Genomic DNA, 19,985 nt, shown 5'->3' on the forward strand with positions numbered 1-19,985 from the left:
AATTATCTTTACATTGCTGTCCATAATTGAAAAATCTATTTTTGAAGAAATGAAAAAGCATTTTAAAATGCAAGTTAGTTTCAGCAGTTTTATGGTGTAATGTTTTCAGCAAAATCTCTAAAGTGCTGAACAAAGACACACCCATAGTTCCCGTTCCCAAACCATTATTCCCTTTCTGACTCTCACCCACAATGAAGTTTGCATTTATAGTTTGACAGGATCTTGCTATTGTTTATCTTAAAAATGCAACAGACAGTCAGAAATAAAAATAGTAAGAAAAATCAAAGGCTTTGCAAAGTAAAATCTCGGAGTTCACATTTTGAGTGCAGATATGATATTTTAATGTATCATTCTCTTAATATTGCATTGTCCTGCTTAGAAGCATCTTCCCCAATTAGTGCGTTAATTGAAGAATGTAATGATATGTGGGTCGTGCAGCTACCTGCTCTCATTTAAACATTATACCTACAATGTGGTTAAGCCATACGGGAAAATACACAGGAAACCTGGCACCTTTACTGGATTGAATTTGTTGAGAGGGGCCCATTTGGATTCAAAGTAATTCCGCCAGGATATAAAGAGTAATGCATGCTAGAAATGTTTAATCAGTAGAGTGCTTTTGCTTTTCTTTCCCTCCCAGCTCTACCGAAACTGTTGATTTCTCTGTCACACTTTCACAGGTGTCTCCACATGGACATTCTTCACACGCTGACTACCCAGTGAACTTCAGTAGGTCACTGCAGCTGCTGCCCATTCTGTGGCATCTACTGTGCAAATTCACAGCAGGAGTTGAGGGAAAGTGACCTTCCTGAGGCGATGTTTTCCCCTTCCTTATCTGTGCACCTGAAGAGAAAACAGTTGTTGGGCCTCCGTCACCTGTATGTTTTGACAACATCCAGATAAGAAGTTGAAAAAGCTGAAAGGAATTTCTAATTATTAATTTTATCCCACTGCAAATTTACACACGAGCTGTTAAAGGGCTTTCTCACGGTGCGACCTGACGCAAGACTTAACAAGAGTTTAACATCGTGGGAACCTCCTGCGATAACAGTACGGCATTCGTGGACCACCGAGGACCTCCGTGGCGCTAACGGCAGGTAGTCGTGTAACTTTGTAAGGTCGGGAGAAAATTCAAACATTTTTGAATTTCTCCAAGAGTGACTTGAGCACTTTTTGGTGAGCGTTGCAACATTGTATGAACGCAGATGCCAGTGCGATATTCGTGCGATATCCGTAATGACTCTTGCGGGTACCGTGGGAACTCCTGCGAACGGTAAACCTGGAAGCTTGACAGAGGGGACATAAGGTGAGTAAAAAAGGTGGTCTCAATATCGCCAATGGACCATGTGTCCATCGAGGACGTCCCACCTAATTGTCATTGTTTGAGAATCTTTTTCACAGTAAGACTTGCAGAGATGCCTCTCAGAAAAGCACAAAGAAAGGGGTCAAAGAAAGTCAGAAAGTTTTTAGCCATGCAGGTAAATGAGGAGGAGACTCAGCAAGAGAGACAGGTGGAGAGGCAAGAGGAGATGCCAGAGATACCACTGCCTGTGGGCTCCTTGGAGCAGGGAGAGGGTGATCAAGGTGGATTTGAGATAGCCTCCCCAGTAGCTGTTGCCTCCCCAATAGCCTCAGCAGACGATAACATAAAGGGAAGATGGCAGAAGGTAAGGCCATATAACTTCAACAGGGAACAAGAACTGGTGGAGTGGTACCAATGCAATGAGATTCTATATAACATGCAGTAGTGTTCCTGTGGTCGGCTACCCATCAATATAGCTGTCCTGCCACGGCACACTCCCCAATTGTGAATTGTAGTAAGCGCAGAGATGGTCTCTTTGCTCTTTCACACTGGATGTGCCCGAGTTACCTTTCAAACGCTGCAGTGAGACCATTTTCAACTTGTTCGCACCACTTCTCCAAGCACCTAGTGTTACTTCCCCTGTGTCACTGTCCACTATGTCACCGTCCTGGATGGATGTTGCTGATCCAGCAGCTGCACCTCTCATTCGGATCAGGTTGTACAGAACACATGCTGCATATACTATACTCTCCACATTCTTGGGCCTCTGCTCCATTGTCTTGAGCAAGCATCTAAATCTGTTTGCCATGATGCCAAAATAATTTTCTACTACCCTCCTGGCCCTTGACAGCCTGTAATTGAAGATCCTCTGTTCCCTAGTTAGATTCCTCTGTGGATATGGCTTCATAATCCAGGGCCGTAGTGCAAAGGCTTCATCAGCAACCATCGCATATGGGATGTCCGGGATGTCTTCTCCTGACAGAGGTTCTGGATCAGGCATGCCTGCTGTTCCACCTTCCATTTTCTTTCCAAGCCAGGTTTCTTTCCAAATCCGGCCATCACCAACACTTCCAGGTGTGCCCACATCCACATACAGGAAGTTGTAGTTATAATCAACCACCGCCATGAGTACAATTGAGTGGAATTTCTTGTAATTGAAATAATTTGAGCCACCTCCGGGTGGTTTACGAATTGCCACATGCTTGCCATCCAAAGCCCCACATGTGTGAGCAAAGTTCCACCTGTTTTCAAACCCCAGTGCAACTCTCTTCCACGCATCTGGTGTACTGGGGCATTCCATCACTTCAGCTGAATTAAATTGGATGATCGCCTCACAGGTTTCTCGGACAATACCACAGATGCTGTTGGTGGCGACAAGAAAGTTGTAAGATAGACTTTTATAAGAATCGCCTGAGGCCAAGTAGCGGAGGGTGATTACTATGCGCAACCCTGGTTCCAGTGCCTTTCTCATTACAGTGTCAGTCTTCTTCAGCAGAGGTCCCAAATTATTCTTTAACTCATTAAAGAGCTCGGGTGAAATTCTGACAAAGTTTTTGAATGCACTTTTATCCTCTTCGCACAGCACATTAAGCAGTTGCTCATATTGTCCAAATTGAGGTCTCCGTTGAAACATGGGCTTAACCCAGTGAGACTTCCTCTTAATTCTCTTTTTAATTAATCTCACCCTTCTGCCTTCACGCAAGCGTTTTCGATGCACATGTTGCGCTAATGCATACGGCGCGTCAATGAAAATAACAACCAGCCTGTACTCGAACCAACTTTGTATAGGCATGTCTGCAAATGAGCCAATTCTACGAACGGAGGATATTTATATGGTGTGTGAAAAAAAGTTACATCATTTGTGCCACGTGATTAACTACACTACAGTCCACGATGTTCATTCACGATTAACGGGAAAGATCGGGAGACGGACAAGTCACTCGCACAAATGACAGAATTGCCGAGTACCGTGGGAACTCTTTATCTACCCCCCGTTATATCGTGCGGAACTCGTGCTGGACCACGACCACTTCACTCTGGTGACATCTTGCGTCAGGTCGCACCGTGAGAACCGGCCATTAGTTTGGTGATTATTAAATTGTAATAAGGGTTAAGTTGGACTCTATTCTTGTTTGTTTTTTGCCCAAGATTCCGGCATCTGCAGTCTCTTGTGTCTCTATTCTTATATCGACTTTAATTTTCAAACCAGTTGCTAGCTCAGTTTCTGGGCTGGGTTCAACAAATCGATGGGGAAATGTAGAACTGCAGGGTAGGTTGTAATACAAATGACTGTGGGTGGCTACAGCTGAAAAAACAACCAAATGGCCTTGATGTTGTTCCCATCTGAACTTCACAAAAATTTCATCTGCTGTGTATGGGTGACACCATTTTCAATTTAGAACGATGACAAGTGATTCCATCTTTGATACTTTGATCTGCCGTGCTAAGATTTAAGAGGATCTGGAGTTAGAAAGGAGGCATTTTCTACTAATGTTAGAGGTCCCACATGAAGAGCAGCCTAACATCATCACATTGAAGTCTGCACAAGGTCAACGGCTGCAAAAAAAAACCCCAAAGAGTGGGGGGGTTTGGAAGATTAGGGAAATTGTTTTTTTTTAAAGTACAAAGCATTTTGCCACTTCCATTTATTAGAGCCTTTTTTCCTGAAGATGTCTTTTTTCACTCTTGATCTCTGGCAATTGTTGAAAGAGAACACAATCTCACTGTGTGCACGCTTGCAAGAGCGCATGAAAAATGTGAAACTAGCAACTTTTACTTCTGCTTCAGCATATTCATTTCTGAAATAAATAATGTAGATAATTATAGCAGGAATAACACTGATCCTGTTTTTCCATCATGTTTTCACTGCACAAACCACTGGAGACCCGGAACTCCCACACAAAACATTATCCAGGCTTGGCTGCCAAAACATCAAAACTGAGACTGATAGATTATTGCATAAATGCATTAAGGAATATCAATCAAAGGTGGGTAAAAAGAATCGAGACACATAAAAGATAGGAAGAGGACATCAAAGGCCCCTCGAGCCATTGAATAAGATTACAGCTGAACTCTTTGGTCTCAGCTGCGTTTTTCTGGTGATTCCCACAACCTGGATTCCAAAAATCCATCACACTTATCTTTGATTGTACTTCATGACTCAGCATGCACAATCCTCTGTGGTAGCGGATTTATTAGGTGCTGCTGTGTACTCAGAAATGCTCAGCCATTTGACTCACATTGTAAGTGGACTTTTCCCTAAATCTGTGACATTTTCTCTGCAGTCATTTCACGTTCATGGATACTGAGAGTCAAAGAGTCACAGAGCGAAACAATATGGAAACACGCCCTTCGGCCCAACTTGCCCACACAGGCCGACATGCCCCAGCTACACTAGTCCTACCTGCCAGCGTTTGGCCCATATCGATTGACAATAGATGCAGGAGTAGGCCATTCGGCCCTTCGAGACAGCACTGCCATTCACTGTGATCATGGCTGATCATCCAAATCTGTCCTCTCCATGTTCCTGTCTAACTGTTTCTTAAATGTTGCGATAGTCCCTGCCTCAACGACCTCCTCTGGCAGCTTGCTCCATGCACCCATTACCCTTTGTGTGAAAAGGTTACCCCTCAGATTCCTATTAATTTTTTTTCCCTTCACCTTAAACTTATGTCCTCTGGTCCTTGATTCACCTACTCTGGCTAAGAGACTCTGTGCATCTACCCAATCTATTCTACTCATGATTTTATACACCTCAATATGATGTTCTGTTTCAGCTTGTCCAGGAAGCAAAGTCAAATCTTTGATATTCTCTGGAATAACTGCCTGGGAGATACCGATTAAGGCGACTCTCCAGAACCCTCTTGTGAGGGAACATACAGATCCCTGATATGTTCTAAGGATTCACACCCTGAGCCTGGGCACCGATCCTTGATGTTCTCACTGGGTCGACTCCCTTAAAATCACATTGTTCGCGTCAACAGCTGCAACACTGACAACACAAAACATTGGCGCTTGATTTATCATGTTTGAGAGTTGGCAGGAAGGACATTTTGCTGCAAGAGATTTTCTGAACTCTGTAGCAAAGGTTATCCAAAATAAAGATCCAGGATTAATCCGATCCCAGTGGCGAGCCAAAGCGCGGGCTTGGCGATCGTTTTGCTGAACAAATCTTTCCTCAGTCCGCCTGGACTTACCTGATCTCCCGGCTGCTAAATACTTTAATTCCCCTCCCCATTCCCACACTAACCTTTCTGTCCTAGGCCTCCTCCAATGTTAGATTGAGGCCAGACGCAATTGGAGGAACAGCATGTCATATTTCGCTTGGGCAGCTTACAACCCAGGGGTATGAATATTGAATTTTCTAACTTCAAGTAAACCTTGCATCCCCTATTCTCTGTCCCTCCCCACCCGAGTCATCGTACTAGTTTCGCTGTTGTGCTACTGAGTTTCATTGTTTGTATCACTCGTCACCTACCCCACAGCCCACAATGGACCAACTTGGGCTCCACCTTTCCTTGGTCATCGGTACACAAAAATGCTGGAGAAACTCAGCGGGTGCAGCAGCATCTATGGAGCAAAGGAAATAGGCGACGTTTCGGGCCGAAACCCTTCTTCAGCCTCCCCTGACTCTCAGTCTGAAGAAGAATCTGCAACTGAAACGTCACCTATTCCTTTTCTCCAGAGATGCTGCCTGACCTGCTGAGTTACTCCAGCTTTTTTGTCTATCCCAAATTGGAGCCTCATTTTGCAAGAGATCTCTAGAAGGACAGGGAACTACTTCATGGATGCCACCAAAGTTTCGAGAAAAATTGGTAGCAAGCGCAAAAATTCATGAAAAACGATGTCTTGTTCAAAATGGAGGAGCTTCCAGGAAAGTATTGAGCACAGACTCTGCACAATAGGAACATATGGAGTAGATTAAAGTTTTGTGTGCCATCCAATTGAAGGTGTGAAGGGGATACAATATCCCAAACAATCCTTCCACCCAGAAGCGTGAGAGCCTGCAGAGTTATTGGTCACCACAGAACCCATAGAGCTGGGGTGGAAGAAAGCAATCCTTGACACTGAGGGACTGCATGAGATTCCAACACCTTATTTTTATCCCCGACACTAAATCTCCTTTGAAACAAAATATTCCTTCCCTAACTCGTGGAGAGAATGATGTTGCTCTTTTGAAACAAAGAGGGCCATGAAAGAGTTCTTTTCAGTTTATGAGGAGTTTTGGATTTAACTCAGAGAATAACAGGTCTGGATTGCCAGGATCCAAATTTAAAACCTTATCTTTGTATTGGTCTACATTCAAGACTCAGCAAGAAGAAACACAGAAACACTTGATTGCCAATGATGCAGATACAATACAAGATGTTGTCTGAGTTTAGCAACTCTGGAATTTATACTGAAGTACACTGTCCAAGTCCAAATTAAGCTTAATAGTCGAATGTAAATTCTCATCTAGCCACACAGCATAAAAATAAATTATTTGTACCCAGATTGACGTAATTGAGGTTTACTTTCCTTCTTCACTACATACAGTAGTGTATATATGGATTTCATCCAAAGCAGCCACGTTGTATACAAGGCTATTCACAGAAATATTCCCCATAGGTTACAACTCTCTATATTTCTTTACAAGCATCCTCTTGTAAAAGTGGACAAATCTACTTTAAGAATATTTGATTGGTAATGTATTCTACTTCTGAGCCAATGGATCCTGCTTTGAACAGGGAAACAGTGAGAATCGGGTTAAACTACTTAATCATATGTTTAAAAATTGCATAATAATTAAATGTATCCACTATTGTTCAATAATATTTGCTAATTGTTGTGGCAGTGGCCATTGCATTTTGTTTTTATGCATGAATGAAACATGTAAAAAAAAAATCAGTCCTTCCTCGACAGTTACATTAAAACACACACATTTCAAGTTTCAACAATAACCTTGACCAGACATCGTAAAATAAATCCAATGAAAAAAGTCTCCACGCCTATAAACACATGAAGCACTAACTCGCCTTACCTTCAAAACTTTCAGTGGATATTTCCTACACCGGAGACGTCAGTTATGTGAAAATACAAGAAGTAAAATGTTCTTAATCCAAACAGTATAGTTTCAATTATTCTACTGATGCAATCAGGATGTTGGATGCCACTCCATAAGGGTCTGTTCATATATGCCAAAGTCAACAGGATAAGTCTGGTTAGTTTGCAAGTATTTGTCCATGAAAAATGGTTTTAAGAACACACCCCCAGTGAACACTGACACTGCATGCCTGTTTTAACATTCATCCGAGAACATTTGCTGCTTAACTATTCAGATACCAGGCAGTGTGCAATGGTGTTGATTAACAGCACATTCTTTATTCCAGTTCTTTACAGAATAATTAGTTTACAGAATAATTATTTTTATTATTCCCCCATTGCTCAAAACAAAATCCACTAAAACAAAGCAAAGGTTGGCTTTGTTGTATACAATGGAAAGCTGCTTGCATTTTCCTTAACAGCACCTCGATGTGCATGACACATACATTATATCATTTATTATATATGTTGAAGAATATATGTTTAAGACTGCAGATGCTGGAAAAATCAAAGGTAGACAAAAATGCTGGAGAAACTCAGTGGGTGAGGCAGCATCTATGGAGTGAAGGAATAGGTGATGTTTCTGGTCGAGAACCTTCTTCAGACTGATGTGGGGGTGGGGGGGGGGGGGGGGGAGGGGGCAGGAAGAAGAAAGGAAGAGGCGGAGACAGTGGGCTGTGGGAGAGCTGGGAAGGAGATGTACAATGAACATTATCAAGTATTGATGTTTGAAGTAATATGATTACCACACACTAGTGGTATTTTGGAATCTTGCCAGCAGTATTCTGACCAGTGGTTAACTGGATAGAAAAGGAAGCTTCTGCATTTATTCAGTGTTGTTCTTGCCCCTTTCAGCATGCCCCGCGGCACTTTGGAGTCAAGTGAGTGCTTTTAAAATAAAAACCTTGAAGCATTCAGAAATGTGGTAATCAATTTGCACATAGTTAGACAACACTTCATAGAATTAAATAGTATATCTCAAATTATTGTTTTAAATTCCCACATGGCATCTGCACTTCTTGTTCATAAATTTCCCTGTTCTCACAATATCTGAGCATACTCTTTCTTTGCTAATATTAGGCTTAAACTCTACTGCAGTTACTTTTCACTTTTCTTTTACTAGCTGTCATTTTGCAGTGGCAGGTTCCGAGTGATTTTCCTGACTCTTACTAATCATTTCACTTTAGTTCAAGTCCAGGGTGTTTCATAAAAAACATCTTTGAATAGATTTCTTATTGTTTCCAAAAAGAAAATGCTAACCTGGCCAAGATATGGTTCATTTAACCCATTGCACCATTCTGGGAATATGAGGTATCATTTCACACCCCAGGAACCAGACCAAGGAGTTACCCTACTTGTGGGTCTCACACTGTCACATGGCTGTTTCTGTATTAACAAAACTTACATGGAATCATGAACCTATATTTACTTCTTGGAAGGTATCCACAGGCAGAATGTCCGCACATTGGAAGAATGGAATGGTCCAACAGTAGAATGCTGAAGGCAAGTTACAATTAGTAACAGTCTCTGCCCTGCTTTTGTTAGCACAGCATTAATATCTCCGGCCTAGTTGAGATTCTGGTCTGTAGTGACCCCTAGATATTAAAAATGGGGAAATGAGTGATGATGATGGCTCTCATTTGTTGGATTAGTCACCGTCAGGCACTTGCGTTGAAGGAATGTTATTTGTCGCTTAACAGCCCCTGTCTGTATGTGGTCTTGGTTTTGTTGCAAGCTTAATTCTACACACTGCACCATCATTGGTAAACATCCCCACTTTTTGACATTCTAACAGAATAAGATTGAAATTTACGAAAGCTTCACAACACGGCGCGGGACAAAATTAGCCGAGGATCACAAATGAATTGTGATGAAGTAGTTGTGATTGTTATTGGAGGTTTGAAGGTCAAACGTGTACCCTGACACTAAAAAGGATATGAGGTAATTGAGAATACTAGCAATAGGCTGAAGGACAGGGAATGGTGAAAGATGCAGTAGTGATGTTAACTCAACTGAATCGATTACCTGAGCTCTCGTCTTAAACTCAAAGGTAACAGAGATAGCACCCAGAAATATTATGTCTTAAATGGATAGAGCCACAGTCATACACAACAGAAACACGCCCTTCAGCCAAGGCCTACTGGATCTCCCCTTTGTTAACTATTTTAAGTCCCCTTTACATTCCCACACTGACATTTGTGTCTTAAGCCTCCTCCATTGCCACCCTCCTCCTGTCTTCAAGCACCTCCCGTGTATTTAATGACGACTCATATATCTCAGTTAGGGCACCTGCAATTTCTTCATCAGCTTCCAACATTGTTCTCGCATATACCTGATCATGCCAGGGAGATTTGTCTACCTTCGTAAGCATTGGGACTTTCAGCAGCTCCTCAACTGTAATACTGACTGCCCTCAAAACATTTCCATTGACCGCCCCAAGTTCCCCAGTCTTCATGTCTGTATCCACTGTAAAAACAGAGGAGAAATACTCATTGACCACCTTGCCCATCTCCTGTGGTTCCACGCAGAGATGACTACTTTGATTCCTGAGGGGGCTTGTTCTTTCTCTTGCTAGCCCTTTCCCTTTAATATACATATAAAATCTCTTTGGATTATCCTTCTTCCCTTTTTGCCTTATTGATTTCCTTCTGTAGCATGTTCCTCAGATCCTTTCTGAAGAAGGGTCTCGACCAGAAACGCCACCCATTCCTTCTCTCCAGAGATGCTGCCTGTCCCGCTGAGTTACTCCAACATGTTGTTTCCACTTTCTGGATGTTCCTTTCCCTACCACCAACCTACTCCAATTAATTTGAGCGAGTTCCTGTCATAATACCATCAAAGTTGGCCTTGGCCAATTTAGAATTTTAACTCGCAGTTCTGCCCTGTCTTTATCCATACCATAATTGATCATTTCTTCCTGTTACAGGAAAAAAATCAAACTGTGCTCATAAAGAAATAGAAGGCATTAATGCGAATCAGTTGTTATCTTGTAGTCCAGCAATATGGAATTTAAACTATTGGTCTGATTGACTTAAGTGAAAAACATGTTTGATAACCTGCCATGCTTTGTCCTGCCCCTACTATCTTCCAGCTTTCTTCCCCCCACTACAATCATTCTGAAGAAGGGTCCAGACCTGAAACATTACCTATCCATATTCTCCATGGATGTTGCCTGACTCGCTGAGTTTCTTCAGCACTCTGTGTCCTTCAACGTTAACGCTGTTTTTTCTCCACCACTATGGAGTATTCCCAAATTCTGCAGACTTTTGTTTTCCAGTTGCATGCGACTGCTTGTACAATGCAGCATCAACGGGGTTGACGAGGTGACAAACAGCAGCACCATTTGGAGTAGAATTTCTGCCAATTCTGCCTTACTCACCTTTGAGTGATTCATTGACTTTGAGGAAATAGCCTTGTAATAGTACCTTGTAAATAGAAGCACAGTGTGTGTATGCATTGAATGAGGATTAACAAATCATCATGCAATCTTAACTAACTAATGTAATTAAATATTAAGGAGAAAGAGGTGAACATTGTGTGTTGGCTTAGTGTCAACTCTGTGTTTACATACATCTCCTGTTCATTCATTTGAGATTAAGTTTTCCTGTGTGAATACTGGTCCCTTGTGCCTGCAACAAACATGTGGTTTGGGGGGCACCAGTGATGGAAATGGGTTTTAGGAACTCTAAGGCCCGTGAGGCTGGGGTTGGGAAGGAAGGGGGGGGGGGGGGGATTTTTTATGTGCGATCATACCCATGTAAGAGTACAAGAATGCATAACCTGTTTATTGTGTATATATAATGTCGTTTATTGTGTATTATATGTCATAGCAGCTTTCTTGCATCTCTCTCTCTCTCTCTCTCTCTCTCAGACGGACAAAAGCAATGATCATAGAGTGGAATAGTTGACATTTCGGGCGGAGACCCTTCTTCAGACTGACAGTCAAGGGAAAGGGAAACGGGAGATATAGGCAAATCTTCCATTCATTTGTCCTTAGTACCGTCTATATCTCTTGTTCCTCTTTCCCCTGACTCAGTCTGAAGAATGGTCTCGACCCGAAATGTCATCTATTCCACTCTATGATCGTTGCTTTCGTCCGTCTGTCCGCTCGTTCGCTCGCCCTTGGGTTAAGTAGTGCAGGATAAAGCTGTGAATTCATGCCATTACTCTCCCATTCCCAATCTGACCTTTCTGTCCTGGGCCTCCTCCATTGTCAGAGTGAGGCCCAGCGCAAATTGGAGGCCAGTTCATTGGCTATATTTAAGAGGGAGTTAGATGTGGCCCTTGTGGCTAAAGGGATCAGGGGGTATGGAGAGAAGGCAGGTACAGGATACTGAGTGGATGATCAGCCATGATCATATTGAATGGCGGTGCAGGCTCGAAGGGCCGGATGGCCTACTCCTGCACCTATTTTCTATGTTTCTATGTTCTCCCACCAGTCTTACTGTCTCCGACTGCATTCTATCTCTGTCACACTCATCCCTGACATCAGTATGAAAAAGGGTCTCAATCCAAAACGTCACCCATTCCTTCTCTCCAGAGATGCTGCCTGTTCCGATGAGTTATTCCAGCATTTTACATAGATACATAGAAAATAGGTGAAGGAGTAGGCCATTCGGTCCTTCGAGCCATTCAATGTGATCATGGCTGATCATCCACAATCAGTACCCCATTCCTGCCTTCTCCCCACGTCTCTTGATTCCACTAACCCTAAGAGCTCTATCTAACTCTCTTTTGAATGCATCCAATGAGTCGTCCTCCACTGCCTTCTGAGGCAGATAATTCCACAAAATCACAACACTCTGGGTGAAAAGGTTTTTCCTCATCTCAGTTCTAAATGGCCTACCCCGTAGTCTTAAACTGTGGTCCTTGGTTCTGGACTCCTCCAACATCGGGAACATGTTTCCCGCATCTAGCGTTTCCAACTCCTCTCATCCTTCTAAATTCCAGTGGATACAAGCCCAGTCGATCCATTCTTTCATCATATGACATTTCTGCCATCCCGGGAATTAACCTTGTGCACCTATGTTGCACTCCCTCAATAGCAAGAATGTCCTTCCTCAAATTAGGAGACCAAAACTGCACACAATATTCCAGGTGTGGTCTCACCAGGGCCCTGTCCAACTACATCTTTGATCCTATACTCAAATCCTATCATTATGAAAGCCAACATGCCATTAGTTTTCTTCACTGCCTGTTGTTTATTGCATGCTTACTTTCAGTAACTGATGTACAAGTACATCCAGGTCTCGTTGTACTTCCCCTTTTCCTAATCTGACACCATACAGAAGGGTCTCGACCCGAAACGTCACCCATTCCTTTGCTCCAGAGATGCTGCCTGACCCGCTGAGTTACTCCAGCATTTTGTGTCTACCTGCCATTCAGATGATAATCTGCCTCTTGTTCTTGCCACTAAAGTGGATAACCTCACATGTATCCACATTACACTGCATCTGCCATGCATCTTCCCACTTACCCAACCTATCCAAGTCACCCTGCATCCTCATAGCATCCTCTTCACAGTTCACACTGCCATCCAGCTTTGTGTCGTCTGCAAATTTGCTAATGTTACTTTTAATTCCATCTAAATCATTAATATATATTGTGAATAGCTGCAGTCCCAGCACCGAGCCTTGAGGCACCCCACTAGTCACTACCTGCCATTCTGGAAGGGAACTGTTAATTCCTACACTTTGTTTCCTGTCTGCCAACCAATTTTCTATCCATGTCAATACCCTACCCCCAATACCATATGCTCCGATTTTGCCCACTAATCTCCTGTGTGGGAGCTTATGAAAGGCTTTCTGACAGTCCAGGTACACTACATCCACTGGCTCTCCCTTGTCCATGTTACTGTCTACCTGAACTTAGTTGTTAGGGATAACATTCATTTATTTTCATTCATTTTTGAATGACAAATAATTTCAATTCAATTCAAAATGTACAGGTCTATTACCAAGAGGATCTTGGAACATTTCACATTGTTTGTCAATGCTCTGCATAGTCTACTCTTCTGCCTCACTTTCACAAAGTTTACTTAAATTTAGAGCCTTGTTTTCTGACTCATCCTTCTCCCTCTTAACTAGTTTATCGAATACCATTCAATGCTGACTGCTAGTCAAGCGTTACTGCACCATTAACTAATTGACTAACTCAGACTAATTATTCATTATATTTGTTAGCTGAACGACATATCATTCCAGAAAAATTGAACACAATATTCTAACTATGGCACAATCAACGATTAATACAAGTTTTCTATTAGGTTCTTAAGCATTATTTCCTATTTGAAAATGTAGCATATCATTTGTTTTTGAAGGTTTGTATATCTGAACCCTGATTTTTTAAATGGGCACATTTTATGCATCTCCTTTCTCCAAAATACATCCCAAAATATATCATCGAGTTTTGGAGAGCGGGGGAGAGCAGGAGAGAGCGGCGGGGAGCACGGAGCACGGAGAGCGGGGAGCGGCGGAGAGGGGAGAGTGGCGGAGAGGGGAGAGCGGCGGAGAGGGAGAGCGGCGGAGAGGGGAGAGAGGCACGGAGGCAGAGAGGCAAATAAAACAATGTGGAATTATAAAATAACGTGACTTTACATGAGCCCGTGCTCGCGGTCCGGTAGCCCTGACCGTGAGTTTAAGAAATTCTCCCTTGAATTTTATTCAAAGGAACCCGGTGTTAAAACACAATTACATTTACTGAGGAACATGGATCGATGTACTGATGACACATTGTATAACTACTGTTAACTACCGGCTGTTAACAAGTGCTAACAGTGGCAGTTAACAAATCGTTTTCGTCTGAGTTGAATAAAGTGAGAAACGGCTCGAATCTTTCTGCAATACTCATTAAACCCGAGCATTAAAATTTGAAAACTAGGGGAATGCCGTACCCCTGCGTACCCCCCCCATTTCCATCACTGGGGAGCACCCAGGTCAACAACTAAGGTCCTGTTTTTTGCACCAGGCCCTACTGGAGAGCAGGCAATCTGGAGTGAACCCAGACCATGCAGTAGGTGTACAACTGAGAAGCTGCGCAGAGTTTAGAGAAACAGCGTGAAAACAGGTCCTTCGGCCCACCGAGTCTGTGCCGACCAACGATTACTGTACACTAGTTCTACCTTACATCCGAGGGACAATTTACGGAAGGCAATTAACCTGCAAACCAGCATGTTTTTGGATTTGAACCATCTTGAATGGTTGACTTCCGAGGATGCGTGCTGGCATCACTGCCGGCTGGGAATGTCACGGGTGCGCCCGTGCTCGGTAGATTGAGAACACTGCCCAGAGGGCGGTGATGTGGGACTTGTGTGGGACTCTGCCGGGACACAGTTAGGGTGATGTACCAGGTTCAAAGTTAGGTAGTAAATTACTTACTCTGTTGTTGTTGTTGTTATTGTTCCGGGCAATATATCTCAGGATTGTGGGAGGAAACCAAAGCACCCGGAGGAAACAAGACACAACAAGAACGTACAAACTACGTAGACAGCATCAAATCCATTTATTCTTTCCAGACGCTGCCGAGCCCGCTGAGTTACTCCAGTTTTTTGTGTCTATAAATCTTCGGTATAAACCAGCATCTGCAGTTCCTTCCTACACATCAACGTAGTCTCTGGCTCCGTAAGGCAGCAACTCTACCCCTGCGCCATCGTGCCAGAGTTTTTCACTCAAGAATACTTGTAGCTGTACAATGCCTTTTATGACTTTTGTATGTAGCAAATCACCTCACAACTAATTAATTGTTCATGTCGAGAAATATTGCAGCTAGTTTGTGGGCAGCAAGTTCCCTCAAACAGAATCATCACAAAGAGCAAGTAAACTTGAGCCACACGTTTACAATGTTTTCAGAATTTACTTCAATAGATGTTTACCAGGATTAAGTTAGCTGAACATGGACACGAGTTCTATGACAGGATTACCCCACATCTGTTCAACGTGTTGCAGGCTTTATGTTAATTTGCTGTTCCCTGCTGTTTTAAATGATAGCTGCAAACAGCCGCCAAGGTTCATTGGTTGCAGGCAATTCAGCAGGAGCCCCCAAAAAAATCACAAAATGCCAGTGTTACTTAAAAGTGGCCTGCGGCTCTTAAAAGGGGAGGGGTTTCGTTCCAACAAAAAGCGGCAAGATTTTTCCAATGTGAAATTCTTTTCTGAAACTTTTGCAGTCTAGCTGATAATGCAGTTAGTTCAAGACACAGAGAAGACAAGAAACTCTGTATCCATAGGCAACAGAGGCCTTCTTGGCATAAGCTCAGAAGTCTGAGATAAAGTAGTGGTTGAGGTCCATGCCAGGAGTGCTGCTCCACAAACATGGATGCAGTGTATAAAATGATTTAGCACCATTAGCATCACAGCACTTAATTCATTGCCTGACCCTCACACAGTCAAGCTTTGCAAAGCTGCGTTTACAGTTCACAGCTTGCATAGGCCGGTAGCTACTTAATTGTGGCAGTTCACCATCCAAACACAATACGGGACACAAGCTGGAACATTTCCCATTTTCTTGCAGACATTGACAATTCAGGTGGCAGCGTGAAGAGGCGAGGTGCAGCTAAATGGTTTAATCTCTCGGCAGGAGAAGGTGCTGCGTTTACGGGGAAGTGCACCGCTGGTAACGGTATCTACATCCCCACTCTCCTCTTTCATCATACTTGCCTCCCACTCTATGATTTTGTTCTGATACAGGATGCAGTTAGCTCAAGTACATTGAATGGCAGAGTAGACTTGATGGGCCGAATGGCCTAATTCTACTCCTATCACCTATGACCTTATGCCAGTGGCTCCCGGGAGCACAAATGATCCATCCTCTCCCGGAATTGACATGGTCCCTGCTCCCAACACTGATCATGCCCAAAGTGCAGAGAAGGTTCACCAGACTGATTCCTGGGATGTCAGGACTGTCTTATGAAGAAAGACTGGATAGACTTGGTTTATACTCTCTAGAATTTAGGAGATTGAGAGGGGATCTTATAGAAACTTATAAAATTCTTAAGGGGTTGGACAGGCTAGATGCAGGAAGATTGCTCCCGATGTTGGGGAAGTCCAGGACAAGGGGTCACAGCTTAAGGATAAGGGGGAAATCCTTTAAAACCGAGATGAGAAGAACTTTTTTCACACAGAGAGTGGTGAATCTCTGGAACTCTCTGCCACAGAGGGTAGTCGAGGCCAGTTCATTGGCTATATTTAAGAGGGAGTTAGATGTGGCCCTTGTGGCTAAGGGGATCAGAGGGTATGGAGAGAAGGCAGGTACGGGATACTGAGTTGGATGATCAGCCATGATCATATTGAATGGCGGTGCAGGCTCGAAGGGCCGAATGGCCTACTCCTGCACCTAATTTCTATGTTTCTATGTTTCTATGTCTTTGCCATTGCCAACCGAGCAGGCCAATTTGGAAGATTATCCGATGTCTTGTTCATTGCATTAATCCGCCTTCCACCACCCATGTTACAGCCACTGTAGAAGTTCCTCTGAGGAGTAGATTGATAGCAAAAGTATTTGATCACTGAGCCAGGCAGCGTATGTTGCAAAACCACCCCCTCTTCTTGTGCCACTTCTTCTTTTCCTCCAGTTCCCTGTGCTGCTGCCCCTCAGCATTTTGCATTCGAGTTGGCATAGCGACATGAGAGGGACATCCATTATATGGATGATGGTACAGTTTACTTTATTGTCACGTGAACCGAGGTACAGTGTAAAGCTTCTGTTGGGTGCTATCCAGTCAGCAGAAAGACAGTGCATGATTACAATCGATCCATTTACAGTGTATAGATACATGATAAGGGAATAACGTTTAGTGCAAGGTAAAGCCAGCAAAGTCCGATCAAGGATAGTCCAGGGTCACCAATGATGTAGATAGTAGTTCAGGAATGCTCCCTGGTTGCCATCGGATGATTCAGTTGCCTGATAACAGCTGGGAAGAAGCTGGCCCTGAATATGGTGGTGTGCGTTTTCACACTTGTATACCTTTTGTCTGATGGGAGAGGGGAGAAGAGGGAGTGGCCAGGGTGCGACCCGTCCTTGATTATGCTGCTGGCCTTGCCGAGGCAGCGTGACATATAAATGAAGTCAATGGAAGGGAGGTTGACTTCTGTTTTGGTCTGGGCTGCGTCCACAATTTGCTGCAATTTCTTGCGGTCTTGGACGGAGCTGATCCCAAACCAAGCTGTGATGCATCCCAATAAAACGCTTTCTATGATGAAGGGTGGGAGGTGTACGGGATATGCCAAACATCCTAAGCCTTCTGAGGTAGTAGAGGTGTTGGTGTGCTTTCTTGGTCGTTGCTTCAATATGGGTGTTCCAGGAGAAGTTGTTGGTGATATTGGCTCCTAGATAGACACAAAATACTGGAGTAACTCAGCGGGGCAGGTAGCATCTCTGGAGAGAAGGAATGGGTGACGTTTTGGATCAAGACCCTTCTTCAGACATGCCTTGTAATGATAGATGTGCAGTGCACATCATTCTACTACCAATCAGGATATCCAACCAGCGAGGTTATCTTGCTTAATTTCAAGTTGAAGCTTTGCAGGGCCACCCATAAAGGAAGTTGCTTCTACAGAATCTTTCAAATTAGCAAAAATAAAAATTCCAGACTAAACACAACAACGCTCCCAATAAGTGCAATAGCACAAGCAGGCAAACAAAATACCCCAGCAATGGTAAATATTCCAGAAATAGTAAATATTCCAGCAAATGTAAATAGTTCATGATCTTTTCAAATAGGATAGCTGTCTGGTTTTTGCCTGGGCGGGAGGATTTCCATTAATACATATTTATATATTATTCAATACATATGCATAATCTGTATCCTGAGATGGGTAGAATTGGAAATGGATTGTTGATCCCGTTAAATCTTTTACTCAGATTGTATCATCATCTCGCCAAGACCAGAAAACCCCACAAGTCAACATCAGCACAAATTGTCCAAGCCTGTTAGTAGGCTACAAACAAATTTTAACTGTCAACTCACTACGACTGCCATAGGTATTGCACTAAGCCTGACATGCAAAAGAGAGAATATGTACACTTTCCTCATCCTGGGAAACCAGCATTACATGGCAACTGGTTTTTACCTGGGCAGTAGGATTTCCATTAATCCATATTTTGATATTGTTCAATTCATAATCTGCATCCTGAAAATTGCAGTGAGATGAATAGAATTGTTGATCCATTAAATCTTTTATTCAGATTGTATCATCATCTCACTGAGACCATAAAACCCCACAAGTAACGTGTGATAATCACATCAACATCAGGTAGGAATAACACAAATTGTCCGTGCCTGGTGGTGGGCTACAAACAAATACTGATAGCTACCATTAAATGTCTATTTCCAAGTAGCCACCAAGTTCTTCTATATTTTTATATAATTCCAAACTAGAGCTATAGATATTTTAAGCACATTTCACCGTGGCAACTAAGAGATATTACGCAGCTGGTATTATACAGACCCGCTTGGACCAGAAATGTCCCAGGATCAGTAACATCAGCCGTGGAGTATGTTTTAAGATCGCCCATAGGAGTTGGACATTGATCAGGAGATCAACATTGCTGAGGAATTTTTATTTGCTAAACTTCTGCCGTCTGGGTAGTGTCTGTGCCTCTAGAGCTGATGGATAGGGTGTCCTTGGAATCTGAGCAATATATTTTAAGCTAATTCTGTAACAAAATCTTGGGCTACCTCTCAGTTTAGGCATGTTCCCCATTTTTTGTGCAGCACAAAAAGGAGTGCTCAAACCATCTTCGATGCCCTGGGCTCGTGTGATGCCCTGAGCATGGTGTGAGAGTACAGTGGAGAGGGAATAATGCAAACTGGTTTCTCCATTTTGATCATTACTGACAGTAAGACTGAAGAAAAAAACTGTGACGCCAAGTATCATTTTTAAAGGTGAATACCCACAAATGTAATCTGTATCACATAACAGGACCTTCAAATTAACTTGAATAATTTTGCTTGCAATTGTGAGTCAAGAAACTATTTATTGAATGCCTAAACTAAGGTGAGTTTTGAGAGCGGCTGCTGATAGTTTATTGCTAGCTCCAAGGCACTTCATGAACAAAGGCAGAACGCATTTTACAAATTTGAGATGCACTGAAAGACATTACTAATGAAGTCGACCTGACACTGTGTCACAGTTCATCGTGTGCCGCATGCATTTCCTCACAGTACTACCAAAAAAGCATTTTCCTGCTTTTGAACTAGTTTGATTTCTCCAAAGATCTTATTAAAGCTTTGAAAAAAAATCCTGCATTCTGCCATGAAAAAAAAAATCCTGCATTCTGCCATGAAAATAAAATGAACAAGGTTTATTTTTAACAACAAAGCTCATCAATGCATGACAACATTTACGATGGGGGGGGGGGGGGGGGGGAGGGGGGGGGAGGGGGGGGGGAGGGGGGGGGCGCTCATTACAATCTCTAATGATGTGGCTAAATGTAGAATTCTGATACTGTCGAGTTTCACAGAAAATGAGTTACCAAAGGGATATTTCTAGAAACAAAAATGCATAATTCTAGCTGTCAACTCACTACGTCTGCCATAGGTATTGCACCAAGCCCGACATGTCAAAATGAGAATATGTACAGTTTCCTCATCCTGGGAAACAAG

General features: G+C 43.0%; 1 protein-coding gene across 3 annotated transcripts in view; it reads right to left on the bottom strand.

The window, feature by feature from the left end:
* Positions 1 to 7,535, bottom strand: part of LOC116977576 (KN motif and ankyrin repeat domain-containing protein 4-like) — a 67,646-nt gene extending 60,111 nt beyond the window's left edge. The window contains exon 1 of one of the 3 annotated variants that reach the window (XM_033028128.1): positions 7,323 to 7,532. The gene's annotated coding sequence lies outside the window, so the exon portion shown is untranslated. Of the gene's footprint in view, positions 1 to 7,322 lie in introns of all 3 variants that reach the window. The other 2 variants (XM_033028126.1, XM_033028129.1) reach the window with 2 other exon arrangements.
* Positions 7,536 to 19,985: the final 12,450 nt, after the last annotated feature.

The sequence above is a fragment of the Amblyraja radiata genome, chromosome 10, assembly GCF_010909765.2.
Source record: "Amblyraja radiata isolate CabotCenter1 chromosome 10, sAmbRad1.1.pri, whole genome shotgun sequence".
In the NCBI taxonomy this organism is placed as follows: Eukaryota; Metazoa; Chordata; class Chondrichthyes; order Rajiformes; family Rajidae; genus Amblyraja; species Amblyraja radiata.